General features: G+C 42.8%; 1 protein-coding gene across 8 annotated transcripts in view; it reads right to left on the minus strand.

The window, feature by feature from the left end:
- The window catches only part of Frmpd1 (FERM and PDZ domain containing 1), a 175097-nt gene that overhangs the window by 72159 nt on the left and 85682 nt on the right, over positions 1-17256 (minus strand). For 4 of the 8 annotated variants that reach the window (XM_047523704.1, XM_047523710.1, XM_047523702.1 and 1 more), the window contains one exon: positions 10185-10296. The exons of 3 other annotated variants lie outside the window; for them this stretch is intronic. The gene's annotated coding sequence lies outside the window, so the exon portion shown is untranslated. Of the gene's footprint in view, positions 1-10184; positions 10297-16434; positions 16559-17256 lie in introns of those variants that run through there. One more of the 8 variants, XM_047523707.1, reaches the window with a different exon arrangement.

Raw genomic sequence — 17256 nt, forward strand, 5'->3', positions numbered from 1 at the left:
CAGTATCTAGGTCCTGTGACTTAGTTCACAGTTACCCTAATTCTCGCCATCTCTCCTTTCTCAGTGCTACTGATGTAATGCAAACTTTCCTTTCATCTGAAAAACTATAATAACCTCCTAGTCAGTCTCCATGGCTTTACCTTCCATCAATGTGACTGCCTTCCTCTATGTGACTGCCAAATAAGATAACATGCAATTCTAATCAAAACACTTTTATTAATATTAATTCTTTTTTTTTTTTTTTTTTTTTTTGCGGTACTGGGGATCGAACTCAGGGCCTTGTGTGTGCAAGGTAAGTACTCTACCAGCTGAGCTATCTCCCCAGTCCTATATTAATTCATTTTTAAATTTTTTATTTCACTTCTGGGGATCAAACCAGGAGCCTCTTGCATGCGGGACAAGTGCACTACCACTGAGCTGCCGCCACAGCCCAATACTTTTATTTTCAAAATCCCCCACTGGCTCCCCTTCATCTTTAGGATAAAATCCTACAATAATGTTAATAACATAACTACAAGGTTGGGGTTGTAGCTCAGAGGTAGAGTATTTGCCTAGCATGCATGAGGCCCTGGGTTCGATCCTCAGCACCACATAAAAATAAAGGTGTTGTGTCCGCCTACAACTAAAACAAAATACTAAAAAAAAAATAACACAACTACATTAACAATACTACCATTTACTATGTGCTGGGCACCGAGTTAAGCAATTTACAGATACTATTTAATGCTTATAACAATCCTCATTCACAAAAAAGGAAATGGAGGCATGAAGAGGTTAAATAATTTGGCTAAGAGTACACAGAAAGGAAGAGGAAGAAATGGGATTCAAAATCAGATTAGTTCACTTGTGCTGGTGCTGGACTGACCATTTCATTCCATTCCCTGTCTCCCTGCCTTGGGGTCATAGTCGAAGCTTTTGGGATTTGGTCCCTGTCTACCTGTCCATCTATCTCCCTCACTATGCACTTCAGAGCAACCGACTGCCTGTTGTTCTCCAGACAGGCCCTGATTTCACATGCCCTTATGCCTCTGCAGATGTAATTTCCTCTGCCTTGTCCCCAACCCCACTGCCTATCCATCAAGTTCCTACTTGCACTTCCATGAACAGGTATGGTAGTATATGACCAGCACAGAACATCCCCTCTCTGGTTTGTTTTCTCATCCATGAAAACAACAATAATGATCCCTACTGGCTATGTGCCAGGATTGCTCTAAGCCTTACATTCCATTCTGTTGTGAAGATGCTTTGAAAACTATAGAGTTCTATGCAAATGTGAGTAACCAAGTGTAACCTCTTTTTCTGGGTAGTGTGAGTTCAGGTATGTGAGTCAATTTGTTTAAGGCAAAAGTTTGACAAGTTTCTCTCCACCATAAAATGGAATTTGATCCTGGGGTTGGGGCTGTAGCTCAGTGGCAGAGCACCTTTCTAGCATGTGTGACACACTAGGTTCAATCCTCAGCACCACATAAAAATAAATAATTTTTTTTTTAAAAGGAGTTTGATCCTAACACATGCTCCAACATGGAAGAACCTTGAAAACATGTTAAGAGAAAGACTCCAGACATAAAAGTCCAAATATTTCATGATTCCACTTGTATGAAATTTCCAAAACAGGCAAATCCACAGAGATAGAAAACTGATTAGTGGTTGCCGGGGGGTTGTGGGGAAAGGGAAACAGAAACTAACTACTGATGGGCAAGAGGTGTTTTTTGTATGGTGCCCAACTTTATCTGTCTGTCCCTTTTTCCTTGATGATAACACTCAACTCTGAAAAGGAATTTCTCATATCTTCCCCCATCTTTTTTTTTTTTTTTTTTTTTTTTAAGTAAAAGCCTAAGGCATTTAGAGCACCTGGAGGACTGGATCAGACACAAATCACTGGGGTCTGGAATTTCCACATCAGTAGGTCTCAAGTGGGGCCCAAGAATTTGCATTTTTAACATCCCTCTAGAAGAACACCTAGGGTTGCTGAAAAAGAGCACCGAGGACATCTGGGGTCCTTTCTGGTTTTGCCTCTACTTGAGCATAGATTTATACAAGTCACCAAATCTCTGGTTATCTTTTTTATCTTCATGGAGCATTTGCTGATTCTAAAATGCTATTACTTTGTCACTTTCCTCCTCAAGTCATCCAAGACTCCCTGCCCCTAAAATCCAGGCTCTTCCAGGATATCCAATTCCATCTCCCACTGCTACCTCAAAAGATTGCTCTCCTGACCAATTTGGAAAATTGCAACTATTTACTCCTCATGACAACACAGCATGTTGGAAATTCATAACTCCATTTTGTGAACTAAGAAACTGAGGCTTGCAGAGGTTAAAGAACTTTGAAGAGTCAAGGTGACCCTAAAGACTCATCCTCCTCCTGCCATGTAATTCTCTGTTACAAGGCTGTTTTGATTCCTCAAAAAACCCCTAGGTAGCCCCTCCTTGTGTTTTTGCTCATGATCTTCCCAGTCTCCGGGACTCAAATCCTATCTAACCTGCAACACCCAGCTAGAGCACCACCTAATCCAAGAGAGGTTCCTGGCGACTGGCCTACCATGTTCCTCCAGGGTCCCCAATCACAGTGCTGCTGTGTAGCATTTTACTCCTTCATCTAGCCTGTGACTATCTTCCCTGTGCTTTGCCTTGTGTTTTCTAATTTCATATGGATTCAGGTCTTGTTTTCTGCTCCCTGGATTGTAAACTTGAGTGGAGGAGAAGAGTGCCTGCTTTACAATCCCTTCAGGGCCTAGCAGAACACCCTGAGCTTGATAGATACTTGTTGACTTTAAAACACAGGCTATGGATGTCTGAAATGCAGTGGGAAGATCAGAACACCAGAACAATAGCAGCTTTAATTATAGAACCTTCTGAACACAAAGAAAAAGTTATTGACAAATATTTCAGGGAAGCTCATATTTGCATTTCTAATCTCAATCATTTGATGTTGCTTTGGTTCATTACAGTGATCAGAGTTCAGTGAGAGAGAGTGAGCTGGTGTCTCACATTTGCATGAATTTCTTAAAAAAGAATTCAGATTCTAATGATGTTTCATCAGAAAAATGACAGTACTAAGAAAGGAAGGGGACTTCTCTATTATACCATGTGAATATGTCTCAAAGTGCAATTGCAAGCAGGACCCCATGAAGGAGTTTCAAATCTCTCTCCCCTATGCAGGGATTCCAGTCAATCTTTCATGGCAACACAGGACCTGATATGTTATGCCTTCACATGATCTTTCATCTCTGGCCATAAAAAATGTCAAGGAAGAACTACGTGGAATTGCTTCATTTCTTATTTTGGAAGAGCACTACATATCATCCCTGTGCCTCTTCCATCTTTTTCCCCTTTTTAAAAAATTTTAAAAACTTTTTTATTTGTTCTTTTTAGATAAACATGACAGTAGAGTGTATTTTGACATATCATACACGCAGGGAGTATACCTTATTCTAATTAGGATTTCATTCTTGTGGTTGAACATGATGTAGCATTTCACTGTGGTGTATTCACATAGTAACACTGGAAAGTTATGTCCGAATCATTCTACTGATTTTTGGCCTTGCTCTCTAATAGAATCCCATTTCCACCCTACCCCCTCCTGCGTTTTTTGTTTTTGTTTTTTTCTTTTTTTTACATATATGTATAAAAAGACTTTGAATGACTAAAAGCAGGTTTACCATGGACCAAAGAAAAAACAGTGACTCCCAGCTAGCTGGTTTCCTAAGGTCACGTGAAGGAGCTCCAGGTACCAGCATCCTCCACCATCTCACCATACCCCAGGTGACACAGGAGGTAGTTCATGGGAAAGCACCCTGGATCACCGTCATCCTGTGGTAACATTCCCCAATGACAGTTGATCTCAAACTGCCTTCATGACTTGTCATGTCAGTAAATCACTAGGCTACCACATCTGTCACATATACAGTTCTGCATGAAAGAGATTCTATGATATGGTGCCTCCCATGTTAACTTCGTCCTAGACAATAATATTCATTAAACCACAGGTTTGATCATTCTGGGTATATTTTTTCCCTAATACACATTAAAATGAATATACAACATTTTAAAGAAATGAACAAAAAACATTCATTTTCATATCACCTAAAATCATCTTGAGTTCACGTGACGTAAAGCTCTTGGGAATACGAGTCCAGGGCATCATCATGCCCCTTGGATTTCATATCTGCCTAACAGGATTAGACATCTCTAAGAGAGGGTTTAGCCTCTTATCTAGCTCAGTACAGATGGCCTCCTCATGGCTCTCTGGGTACTATAGGGCAGCCACAGGAATAGTCAGCATTAACAGGGACCCAGGCTGTGTCTTTCTCTTGCTAGTGATCACAGAGAATGGGGCCCAAGTAGAAGATAGGAAACTGGCCAGACTACTCATCCACTTAAAATGAGCTTTGGAAAGGACGCAGGACAGGGCTGACACTAACACCAATGCAAGGCCACACTTGACCTTGGGGTCCCTTAAGCAGCCTCAGACACGGGCAGCAAATGATACCACTGAACCTCCTGTTCCCATCTGGGTGAGAGACAGAGTACTTTACAGGGAGACAGAAGACCTGCAATCATGTTCCTGTTCTGTTAACAGTTGGACAGGTGACCCAAGTCACATCCCTTCCTTCTGCAAGTCTCAGTTTTCCTATCTGTAAGGTTAAGGGGTGAAGCATGAATGCCCGTTGAAAACCTTATGCTTAGTGTTTTCATATGAAAATACAGAATCAGGAAATCTTTGTGCTGGGCACTGTTCTATGACTTTCAACAGGAAAACAATATCCTCATGGAGATTACATTCTTGTGGAGGCTCCCACTAGACAAGAAGCAATAAACATATAACAGAATATGATTCAGCCATTAAAAAGAATAAAGTACTAATACATGTTATAACACAGACTAGATCTTGAAAACATGATGCTGATTGAAAGAAGTTAGACCCAAAATACCACATGTAGTATGATCCCATTTAAAATGTCCAGAACAGAAAAGATACAGAGATAAAAAGCAGATTGGTGATTGCCAAAGACTGGAAAGAAGTGGGGATGGAGAGACTGATTAATGGATGTGATGAAACATTTCGAAACTGGATAGAGGCAACAGTTGCATAATATTGTGAATGTACCAAATGCTACTAAATTGTACAATTTAAAATGGTTAAAACGTGGTAAATCTTATGTATTTACTGTTTAAAAAGTACATGATCAACCATGTTAATGTCCAAAAAAGCCAAGAGAACCATAAGATTGATGCTGAAAAGGGCCTGTAGATTTGACAACTAAGACCTACGCAATGACACATTCTCCTGTTGCCTCCTGCTGTCAGTCACACAAAGCGCCCAGAAGCTGAACTAGAAGTCTGTTAGGCTGTCCAGCTCAGAGATTTTAAGATCCCATGGCCTTTAGTGTCCCCTGGCCATTCAATATGAGGTTCTTTTCTTCTTAGACTTGTTGGTTATTACAAATGCCTTGAATCTGGTTGGTTGGTTTGGTATGTGTGTGTTTGATTGTTTGTTGTTGTTATTTAGATTTTCTTAACAGCCATCTGGGCATAATTCAACAAAATTATGGAACGTGAACTCAAAGTCTGGATTTTTTTCCCCTTTTTACTGTGGAATGATTCATCAAATGTCATTACACACCAACTAATTTTCTTTAGCCTCTGGACATGTTCGATACCACAAGTGCCAAAAAGAAAACCCACAGACTACAGTGCTTGGAAAATTGACACTGAAGACTCCCAGAGCTGCTGCTTGCCACCCTGGGAGGCTGAGATTTGACTTCATATGTTTGTGACTGGGGAAGGAAGACAGGATTCCAATCCTGTCATGCTAAAATAAACAATAACAGCCACAACTACAGCACAAGATATTAAGAATGGTTTCCAGGGCTGGCCCCAAGGTATGCTCCATAGAGCTCCTACCCATGACCTGTGACATCAAGGCTTTGCTCTGCCCCTGAGGTCCCTTCTCAAGTCCTTACCCTTCTTATGCACTTAGTACTAGCCATGGCTTATAAGACCCCAGTCTTTGCATTTTTCAAATCCAGTCCCTGCAGTTCAGATTCCGGTTTGAAGGGTCCGCAGCCATCTCAAGCCAAAGAGTTTGGTCCCTAAATCAGTGCAATTCATTCCACTTGTCTCAAGTCCCTTCTTTCCACTGGGATGTATGCTGGGTATGGTAGAAAAGACCCAGGTTAACTACACTTGGCCCTGGCCTGGGGAGAGTTCATTGTGTTATAGATGAGATAAGACACACAGAGAACTCCTAACCAATATAAGGCAGAGTGTGGGGTCTATAAGAATAGGAGGTCTCAAATGCCCTAGGGAGTCTAAGAAAGTACTCCAGCCAAACAGCAGGGCAGCCTGGGCCTCCTCACCTCTGCCTGGGGCTTGAGAACAGCTGATTGCTGTCAGCCAGCCAAGAACGCCAGGTGCTGCCTGCCAATCAGAACCTTCGGCAAAGGTTCAGGCCAAAGGGCTGCTTTGGCTGTCTTAATTAAGCCCTAATTAAGTATTCTGCCCGGAAACCTCTTCTCTCTCCCGTAGAACTGCCCAGTTTACAGCAAGTGATTCAGGGAATCGGGTCAGCTGTTAGGAGACGGCAGCCATTAGGAAAGGAGCCGACAGCTGTGAATGAATACCAACTGGATTCAGAGACCTGTGAAAACCACGGGGCCCAGAAAGCCAGCCCTCATTAAACATTCTGCCCTCTGTCCCTAGCCTCGGTGAAGAAAAGTGTCCCGTTTGGGTCACCCCGCTGTGAAGTTCATAGCGACTGCCATGGCTGGGAGTGTTGCCGAAGAAGAGAAGGAAAAGGTCATGCAACCGGATGCTCACTGAGGCACAGGCACTCTCTCTAAGAATGCAGGACAGAACGAGGACGATAGGAGAATGGTTAAGGAAGTTCCAGCACACCCTCTTTCCTGAAGGCTTACATAATGCTAACTACAAACCACACAGGATTTTCGAAAATGCTTTCTAATCAAATGCTTTAATGTAGGGTGTGAGCCATCAGCTCTAAAACCATGTCCAAGCTCTGAGAGCGAATGGAAAAGTGAGGCTGGGAGGGAACACAAAGCAACAAGTGCAATCTGATGGACACGAGGGGTAGGTGGGACATTATTGTCTTCCTTAGTTAATTTCCATTCTTACTTTTTGGGTAGCAACGATAGCTCTTTTAAGGATCAGAGAGACAATCTCTGAGAACCAAAACTTGAAGGGATGGAGCAAAGGTTCCCTGGGGAGTGGCAAGGTGGCACGCAAAGGAATGTCCTTGAGCATCAGCAGGTACACACCTCATGGTGCTTGGCATGAACCCCCTGCAGGACCTTCAGCAAACCTCTTCTTCTGGTACCTCCATTTTCATCTCTAGACCAAGAGGGATTCTAAGGCCCCCGCCACCTCGATTCCATGATTCTGACTGGTAGAGGTCAGAGGTCGAATCTATACTTTCCTGCATAGCCACTAACTATCCTACACTGGGGCACACCTGTGGCATCTACATCATGAGGACCATCAAACACTCTTTTTACTCAACTTCCCAAACCCCCAAATCCATGCATCCCTCTGAGAGTTTCTGTACTCTCCCCTCAGATCCAACACTACCAACTCCTTTCCATGTGGCCTCCTATACATCTCTCAAGTTTCCACTTCACTCCATCCCCACTGCCATCATACACATGCAGGGTGGCAGGGTCTCTTAGGATCACAGCAGCAGCTGGTCTCCCTGCCTTCAGCCTAGCTGTCCTCCAATCTGTGACACACACCACAGAGTAATCCTTTTCTAAGATGTAAATCTGACCTTTTCACTCTCCTGCATAAAACTCTATGATGTAATCCCATAACTTTTAGGATAATTTATTAGGTCCCTACTGTGAACTCTGAAGCCAGACCTCCTGGGCTTCTATTCCAGTTCTGCCATTTAATAGATCTGGGACTATCAGCAGGTAACTCACTACTGATAACATATGGACAATGGTACCTGTCTCACAAGGTGGTTGTGAGAATTAATGAATTAATGAATGTAAACAGCTTAAAACAGTGCCTGGCATACAAGCTCTCCATAAATGGTAGCTATTTTAATAATTTATAGACCTTTAAGGCTCCACCTCCCCTTCAGCCTCTTTGCATAAACATTTTGCTTTAAAAAATGTTTAAAAGGAAGCAAGAAAGGAAGGAGTTAGTTCTGGAAGTTTCCTACAAAGGCATTCTGTTAAGCAGTTTCCAGTTTCCTACAGATTCTCCACTCTAAAATTAGAGCTACATCTCCCCTGAACAATAATCTATGCCCTGGATACTTATTTCAAAATCCAATGACCATCTTAAGAAAAGTAATTACCTTCCAATTAAACAGTAAGACAAATTTTTAAAATATCATCACACCGCTACAAAATAGTTACAAAATAAAAGTAACGAAGGCCTCCCCCTCACACACCTTAATTTACTTCCTGCACTGATGGCAGATGAACCTTACTGGAAGCCCAGCTCTTGTCAAGCCTCACGCTTGTTGGAAACCTTTCAATAGCAACCTATTGCCTTCAGGATGAAGAACTCCTAAGTGGATATGTGCACATCCTTCTCCTTTTGCCACTGACCTACTTACATAGCCTCATTTTCTTCTAATCATCTTCAAATAACTCTGATACAAACAAATTGCACTGAGTACCCCTGCCATGCCTTTATCTTTTTCCACCTCTGCCTAGAATGTTCTTTACTCACAGCCAAGCTCTCTGGGTCAAACTACTACCTCCTTTCAAATTTCACCCAAAATGTCACAGTCTTCATGAAATCTTCCATGTCCTCCTCCATGACACCTGCTCTAGATCATCTCTAGGCTTCTAAGCCCTTTCACTAAAGGTGAGTTTCGTGTATTTATCACTTGCTGGCTCATAGTACAGTATTTCCAAAAGTATTCTCCACCTCTTCATAAACCATAAACTCAAATACACACTTAACACATGTCATGCAAATAGATTGTTGAACAATGAGTAAAATAACTAAATGATAGAAAAACATGGTACAATATGGACAGAAACCATCTAATTTATCTGAGCTTGGAGAAGTATCGAGTTTTTGGATTTGCTAAACTGTTTATATTGAAATCCTCTATTTACTTTCATTATTGGCCAATATATATTTCACTTCTGCTAGGGGTGTAGGAATGAGGGGGAAGCAGAGTGAAGAACAGGAGTTATTATTAAAAGTTGGCAGCAGCAACAGAAAAATTCTCTTTGGTGAAGAAAACTCAAAATCCACCAAAGAGACAAGATGAATCACAGCACTGGCTGTCAAAACACAGGTCATGTCAGGCAGTGGTTCTCCAACTTCACTGGGTATTGATCACATGCAAGACTTGTTAAAACATACAACGTGCAAGACTTGTTAAAACATACATTGCTGGGCCACACCGCAGGGTTTCTGCAGGTCTGGGGTGGAGCTGAGATTTTGCATTTCTAACCAGTTCACTGGAGCAATACTATGGGAACCACACTTTAGGGATCATCAGCACATACTGTTAAATAAATCAAGGGATTCAAGGTCAAGGGATCAGCCATGGTATATGGCACAGGCATTTCTAAAGCTAGAAAATTCGTTTTAATTAGATCAAGGCATATAGAAAAACTAAATCAAAGAGTGATTTTCCTTTTCACTTGTAATTCAGAGGCTAAATTTGACAGATTAGACCAGAGAAGTATAGACAAGGGAATAGGGGACCTGGACTCAAGTTCTGATCCTGCCACTAGTGAGCTATGTAACAAAGACCACTCGTTACCCTCTTAGGACATCATTGCACCATCTGAAACACAGAGCTATTAACCTGGAAACCTTCACTCTCCAGTCTTACACCCTACAATCCCACAATTTTGAAAACCTGCAGGCAATTTAATTCTAAAAGTATTCAAGAATCAACCTATCTATATATAAAATGATTGAAGATACTACCATTTGAAAGCACAAATGTGAGAAATAATTGTCAAGTTAAATTTGAGATGAACCCTTAACAAGTAAATTGCCATTATGAAAACTGAAAGAACCTTTATTCAAGCAGACTGCAAAAAGGATAAATATTCAGAACAAATATACCGTGAAAATATATAAAATATAGAGTAGATACTACAACTGAAAAGCAAAACAGCCCCCTTTCTGAAAATAGTCTAGACACAACAGAACACGTTTCAGAGTGAGAAGTCATCAACTCACCGTTCAAGCAGAGCTGAAGGGACTCCTCGGAGGAACAAAAGGCACACCTCCTTCCCATGCAGACACCTCCCCTCCATCTCTGGACACTGCTCCTGGGCCTCCCAGCACACAGCTATTTTTAAAGACAAAAGGCCACATTCCCAAGATTGCAACCACAAGAATGTGAGTATCAAATGACCTTCCCATAGCTCGTCAATAAGCCCAAGTGAAGCGGGCTGTGCAGCCATATGGGCAAAGCTGACAGTCTATGTGTGGCCAGGGCCCCGGTGCTTGCAGGGCCTCTGGAGCTGCTGGTCCTAGGCAGCTGCAGCTATGCCTTTTAACTCAAGGTTGGTTTTTCTCCTTTCAGCACCACAGATCCAGAAGTCCTCCAGATGTCACTGTTATCCTCAAGACCTTGGCCACTTGAGCCAGCCCACAGAGGAAACCCTAGCGATCCTTGATTGACAAACTAGCTTCCTCAATGCCAAGGGCAGCACAGATGACGACGTCAAAGGCCTTCAGATGCATCCATTTAGTGGCTATAGTATATTCTGTGCCACCTAACCCTTGGTCTCCTGCTGGTTCTGCAGGAGTCATCTTTGGTCAAAGTTAATAGCAATGGCTTTAGCTCACTAAGCCTCACAACATCCCAGGGAGGCAGGTCACTCCCAAGCACATCATCCCCCCTTAACAGATGGGGAAATGACGCCACAGGAAGATTAAATAACCTGCCCAGCCTCACACAGCCTGCCACAGGTGGAGCACGAGACGATCTCAGCCCTCATGCCAGCTTGGGACAAAGAATGCTCTGGAGAAAGCCCTTTGCAATTCTAGGATCCCATGCAGCATGGATAGTTTGCACTACAGAGGTTGAAAGGGGGTAACCTTCTTAAAACTGCTCCATTTGTCTCTTGGCCTGTGCCTCCTACAACACCATGAGAGAAGAATGATTTTTAAATACACCAGCATTGAATAAAAGATGGTGTGGGCACAGATGCAATGGGCTGGTCAGCAGCAAGGGACCTCAGTGAAAAGGATCAGAGGAGGAGTCAGTCTGTCAGTGACTCTGTATGCCTGTATACATGCCTCTGACCTCTGTGTGCCACAGGGCTTTGCACAAGCTGTTGACCCCTGGCGTAAAACTGTACCCATTTCTTTCTTTTCTACAATGAAAACTTGCATATCTAATGTGTCCAAGGAACTGAGAGAAACACAAAAATGAATTGACCATATCTGCAGTGAAGAAAGTTGAAAAGTTAGCAAGGAGCATACATCAATCACTGAAACCAAGGTAAAAGATAGCAAGAACCACAGCTGGTGGAACTGAGAGTCTGATGGTGGCCAAGCTATCAGGAGGCTTTGTGCAGGAGGTGGCCAGTGATGATGGACAGAAAGTGAGACCTCTAGGGGTGGGGAGAAAGACACTGGAGGCAGTATCTAGCAAAGTGAACAGAAGATGACACCGTACTACTCTGTAGGTCACATGTTCAGCTACGGATGAGGAGTGTGCCAGGTGTGACAAACCTATAATCCCAGTGACTTAGGAGGCTGAGACAGAGGGATCAGAAGTTTGAGGCCAGACTCAGCAACTTTTTTTTTTTTTTTTTTTTTTTTTTTTTTTTGCGGTGCTGGGGATCGAACCCAGGGACTTGTGCTTGTAATGCAAGCACTCTGCCGACTGAGCTATCTCCCCAGCCCTCAGCAACTTTTTTCCAAAATAAAAAATAAAAAGGGATGAGGATGTAGCTCAGTGGTAAAGCACCCTTGGATTTAGTTCCATGTACTGCAAAAACAAACAAACAAAAACCCTGCCTCTCTCTTCTTTTGTCAACCATCAGGACAACTCCTAAGTTTCCTTATTTATTATGTTTTGGCCCACATGGAGACCATAATACGCTCCATCAGCTTCTCACCCAAGAACACTGAAAATTAATGATGAGGTAATGTCTGTGAAATGCCCAGAGCTCTTTGAAGATGTGGCAAAAGGCATCACTATAATTAATATTTAATGAGATGCTACCCAGCTCTGATCTCTTTTTCTGCAGACTAATGTTACGTCCACAGGATAAGGTGATGCCAGATTGGTCCCTAAATGAGCATTTCCAACAGACAGTAGGCAACACAGGCTGACATTCCCTAGTCCCGTACATGGGGCTGGCAGAGTCCACCATCACAAGAATGCAAGGGTGGTTGCCCATGTGGGAATCCAAGGTTGCCAAAGACTTTGGGAGCAAAGCAATCAGGTAGAAGGGAAAAATAGATTCCAAAGGGTGGTCTGCCTTGGGACCTCATATTTAACCACGAGAGAGATTCCAGTGGAGATTTCAAGGGGAATTATTTTAGCAAAACCCACATCCTAAGCAAGTTAATATTTTTAGGTCTAAGGCAGTGTCCAAGAAAGGAAGAAATAAGAATAGCTCTGTGGGTTCAGTTACAAATGGAGTGGAGAAAATAATTTCAAAAGTTCAAGGGGAAAAAAAATCAATCTATTTCCTCCCCCTAAAGCTTTCACTTCTATAAATACATTCACACAAATGGACCTAAGACCACTCTTCCTTCTGAAAACACTACCTGTCTGGAATTTGCAAGATAAATTACGTGCCAAGTTAGCTTTCAACCCACTGAAGCTTAAACAATGCTCTTCCAAAGCTTATCTCTTCTCTTTAAATAACACTCATTTTCCCTCTCTGATTATAAAACTAATACATGTCCCTGGTAGGAAATGTTGAAATTTTCATTTTTCATAAAGAAGAAAATAATTATCCACCAAAATCTACAAGTTGCTAATTACCCTTCTCGCTTTGTGTGTGCATGTATGAAAATACACATTTTTAACATCACTTGGGAACTTACTGTCTATTCTGGTTTATAACCTGATTTTCTTCTCAGAAAAATACACAGTAAACTTTCCCTGAATTTTCATTATCCTACAACATTATTTTATGACCTGTACATCGAACATTCATTTTTAAACTAATCCCCTATTGCTGGGCATTTGGTTTACCTTTAATGTCTGTATTCCAAATAACATTGAGGTAAACATCTTTGCCTAATACATCGCTAGATATACTCTTAGGATAAGTTCCTAGGATTGGCACTACAGTGTGAAAGACTGTGCATGAGTTTTGAAAGCTTTGATTACAGTTAAACTGCCCTGCAGAAAGGTTATCCTAATCTCACTCCCTCAGTCAGTGGGAAAGCCACTTCCCCCAATTGCTCACCAACCCTTATTTTGAAAGATTTATAAAGGTAGTGTTGCTGCTTTTATTTGCAGTTCTTTGATTATTCTAGAAGCCTATTTTCCCCAACATGTTCAGTGTCAAAAGTAGTTTTCAGAGTATTTTTTAGTTTGCACTTCTGATCATCAGAAAGCCAACATCCGACGCCCTCTGCAAAGGGTCTGTCCCTCACTCCACCTCCAAGTGCAAGCCTGTTGGACCTCCTGCTCTGCATCTACTACCCCCATTTTCACCTTCATGCACTTCACTCCTTTCTGAGCAAACATTTCACAGTTCTAGGAGGCGAGTCAGACAGAACCCATGGGTCATTTATTCAATCATTCATTTCTTCAACTGATATCTCTCAGGGGACTGCTATGCTTCTGGCACCAGACTAAGAGAAAAGAAGAGACCAATACTAGGAGAAGCCAGGAGAGGGGAAGTAATGAGGTCAGAACAGCAGAAGTACACTCAAGCTGAAAGATAACTAGTTTTACTGGTAGGGGAGGGAGGAAGGAAGGCCAGGCAACAGGAATAGCATGTGTAAAAGTTCAGAGGCATGTTAGCGCTTCATGTGTTGAAGGAACGTTATCATTGTTAGGTCATAAGAAGGAGAGGCTGAAAAGTTAGCTCATGACAAATTCACAAGCTGGGTTCACCTACTGATTTTTTCTCTTTCCCCTGCATCTCAGTGGCTTGCAATCCCTGCCTGGCACAGAAGAATCCTCCAAAAACCTTCCTGGAGAGCCCCTGTCATTATCCATCTATCCAAACCTTCTGCCTGGGGCAGGAATCTTGGTAGGGTCACCAATCTGCTCAGCAATCTCCAGTGAATAGATGACTTTTCGCTGATTCCTGAGTGTAAGTCTTATAGGTCTAGCTAGAAAAGAAACTTTTAGCTAGTGATATGTTTCCTCATACCCCTAGGCTCTCAACACTAAACTTACCTAATAGGCAATCAATAGAAGCTTATAGAATCTAACCAAATTAAATTGGGCAGAATAAACACAAGACAGGATGGGTATACACGGTTGTATGCATCTAACTGTCATCCAGGCAGTTGGGAAATTTGAAACTGTCTTTGAAAATTAGCTTCTAAACAAAATCATGGCAAAAGATGAATTAATTCTCTTTAGTCATGTAATTCTGCATCAAGCTAGACATTTCTCAGTTAGGCACACAATAGGTACTTGTTCAGCTGAGCTGCATAGCCCAAGGGCTTCTGTATAAGGAGGTTAATCTATTCTAAAGGTTTGGATTTTTTTTTTTCCTTTGCAGGAAGGCAGCAGGAGAAGACAGGAAAGATCGCTAACACAGGACATTTCTGCTGGGATTTTCAATACTGATAATTCCATCTCAAAGCAATAATCCTGGGAGGGCCTCATCTTCGTCATTCATGTTTTCATGAAGACAACAAACATTTCTAGATAATTCTTCCCTGAGGGTAAAATCCCAAACATTCCTCAAGTGGCTTGTCTCTCCCTGTTCTGGTTTGGATTCCCTCAGTCCTGGATTCATCCCCTGTGGGAGAATTCCTCATGTTGATTTGTTTGTCCCCACACTAGGCTCTGATCTCTACAAGACAGAGGACTGTATCTCCTTTCCCCAGCATGTAGTAGATTATCTACCTATGTTGTGGAATTAAATGAAGTGTCAGGGCTGCAAAGGACCTTAGAAATAACCCAGTCCACAGACAGGAAACAGGCTCAGACAGGGGAAGCCATCTCCAAATTCACCTGGGGAGTTCGTGGTAATCAGCAGGTGAAAGAGTGAAAGATAGAAAAAAATGTCAGCAATGTTTTAAACTTGAGGAAACAGAAGTGGGGAATGAGAGGAGGGGGGGTTAGTGGAATATGAAAAGGATGACAACTTAGAGAAAAACTAAGCTTGGTCCTAGACAGTCTCTAACACACAGAACAAGTCTATCTCTTCTCCATGACAGTCCTTCAGATAGTATAAAAAGGAAATTAACATTTATTGAATATTTCCCATATGCAGATAGAAAATAGGGATCCAGTCCTCCCTGTGTTTTCTGTTTTGTAAGTTTAACACACCCTGATGATCAGTAAACCTAAATAATGGGTCTTAGTTTACATAGCTAGTAAACCAAGGTCTGATGGAGTCAAAAGCCCTGGCACTTTCTTCTGCACCCCATTTCCCCTCTAACTCTAGTCCTAAGGCTACAGGGCACCAAGAAAGAGCCAGCTGGATTCCAGGTCAGCTTGGCCATGTCCCAGGACAACAGGCAGCAGCTCTAAAGGCTGGATGTTAGGTTCTTGACCTCTTCATCCTCTGAAAATGCAGAGAGTGGGCAACACCCTCTGAGTTCTTGCTATTGTTTGACTGACAAGGCAGATCGACTCCAGGTGCAGATGTAAGATGGAGAAACGCAGAGGTCCACATATGTACTTGACTTAGGCAGCATGCCACTGGGGACAGTAAGGATAGCAGTGTCAGCAGGGAGCCAGAAGCAACTGAGGCAGTAGTCAGGATCATCATCATCATTCATTCATTCATTCATCAGTCAACAGTATCCCGAACCTCTGCCCTGGACCGGCCCCATTTCTGGGCTCTGGATTAAGGAAGCAGCAGAGCTCAGTGCCTGACAGAAGCTCACAATACAGTGGGGCAGGTTACACAGAAACCCCTGAGACCATGCAGTCAGGGGAGTGTTATTTGGAGCAGGGAGGTTCCCTTAGCCTGGAAAAGGCATCCCACATGAAGGAAAACATTGTGATATGGACATATTACAAAGTGGATGTACCAAACGAGCCTTGTCAAAATGGGAAATCACTGTGCTTTGAATCCATCAAGCAAAATAAGAAGCAAGAATCTCTGAACCACTGTCCTGCCCTAGGGCTCCAAGCAGTACAGACTGAATATCTCAGCCTTACTAGGTGGTACTTAATGTACCTTTCAAACCTAAGGTTTTTCCAACACAGCTCAGGTTGATGACCAAGAAAGGAGTCATCTGAAGCCCTGGAGAGACACAGCTGAAGGCATCTTTTGGGTATACTGCTCTATCCATCTCTCCCCTCTTTATCTCTTACCCATTAGGGCTCAGGTGAAATGCCAGTCTCTCCTGGAAGCCTCTCTGGATCTCCTCCAAGGCACAGCCAGCCCTCTTTTGGGCTCCCATGGGTCTCTAAAATGCAGCACCTTGCTCAGGCTCACTTACTGCCAGCTGCAGGTGGGGCAGGACTCTGTCTGATTCATCTGTCTCCTGTCTCCTCCCTCTCCACCTCCCCAGCACCCCAGCCCTACACAGGCCTTTTTAAGCAAAGCACAGTGAACTGAGCAGAGAACCCACCGAGGAGGCTAATCTGGGCAGATGTGAGGCAGGAACCCTGGGAGCAGGAGGGGCAGCATTGAACAGAGTCTGGAGCTGCTCAGTGACAAGATCCTCACAGATCACAGTCCTCATCCTGATTTTCCTTGGTTCTGCTAAAACCTGCACCAGATCAGCACTCCTGCTTGCCCTGAGGCTTCTCTTGGTGCTCTGGAATGTCAACCGCAAACAAAGTGGTGCCCACGCTTTGGGGACAAAAGCACATGTCAGAATTGCATTGGGAGAGCTCAGAAGCCAGCAGCAGCTGCAGGCCATACAGAACCATGAGGCGGTTGTAGGGCAAGATCACACTACAGCACTCTTTCAGGGCTACTAACAGGCAACATCCTCGTTGTTAACAGAAAGAGGTGTATGCTTGAGTATTGAGCATATAAATAATTTCCTTCAAGTTCATGAGCCAATACTGGACTAAATGAGTGAGGAAATAGGAGGCCCAAAGTTTTCCTCTGTGTCGCTTCTCTGTCTAGAGCACATTCACTGTGGGATCTTTCCTAAGTCTAACAACTGGTAATGAATATTTTAA

Source organism: Sciurus carolinensis, chromosome 14 (assembly GCF_902686445.1).
Source record: "Sciurus carolinensis chromosome 14, mSciCar1.2, whole genome shotgun sequence".
NCBI classification, from domain to species: domain Eukaryota; kingdom Metazoa; phylum Chordata; class Mammalia; order Rodentia; family Sciuridae; genus Sciurus; species Sciurus carolinensis.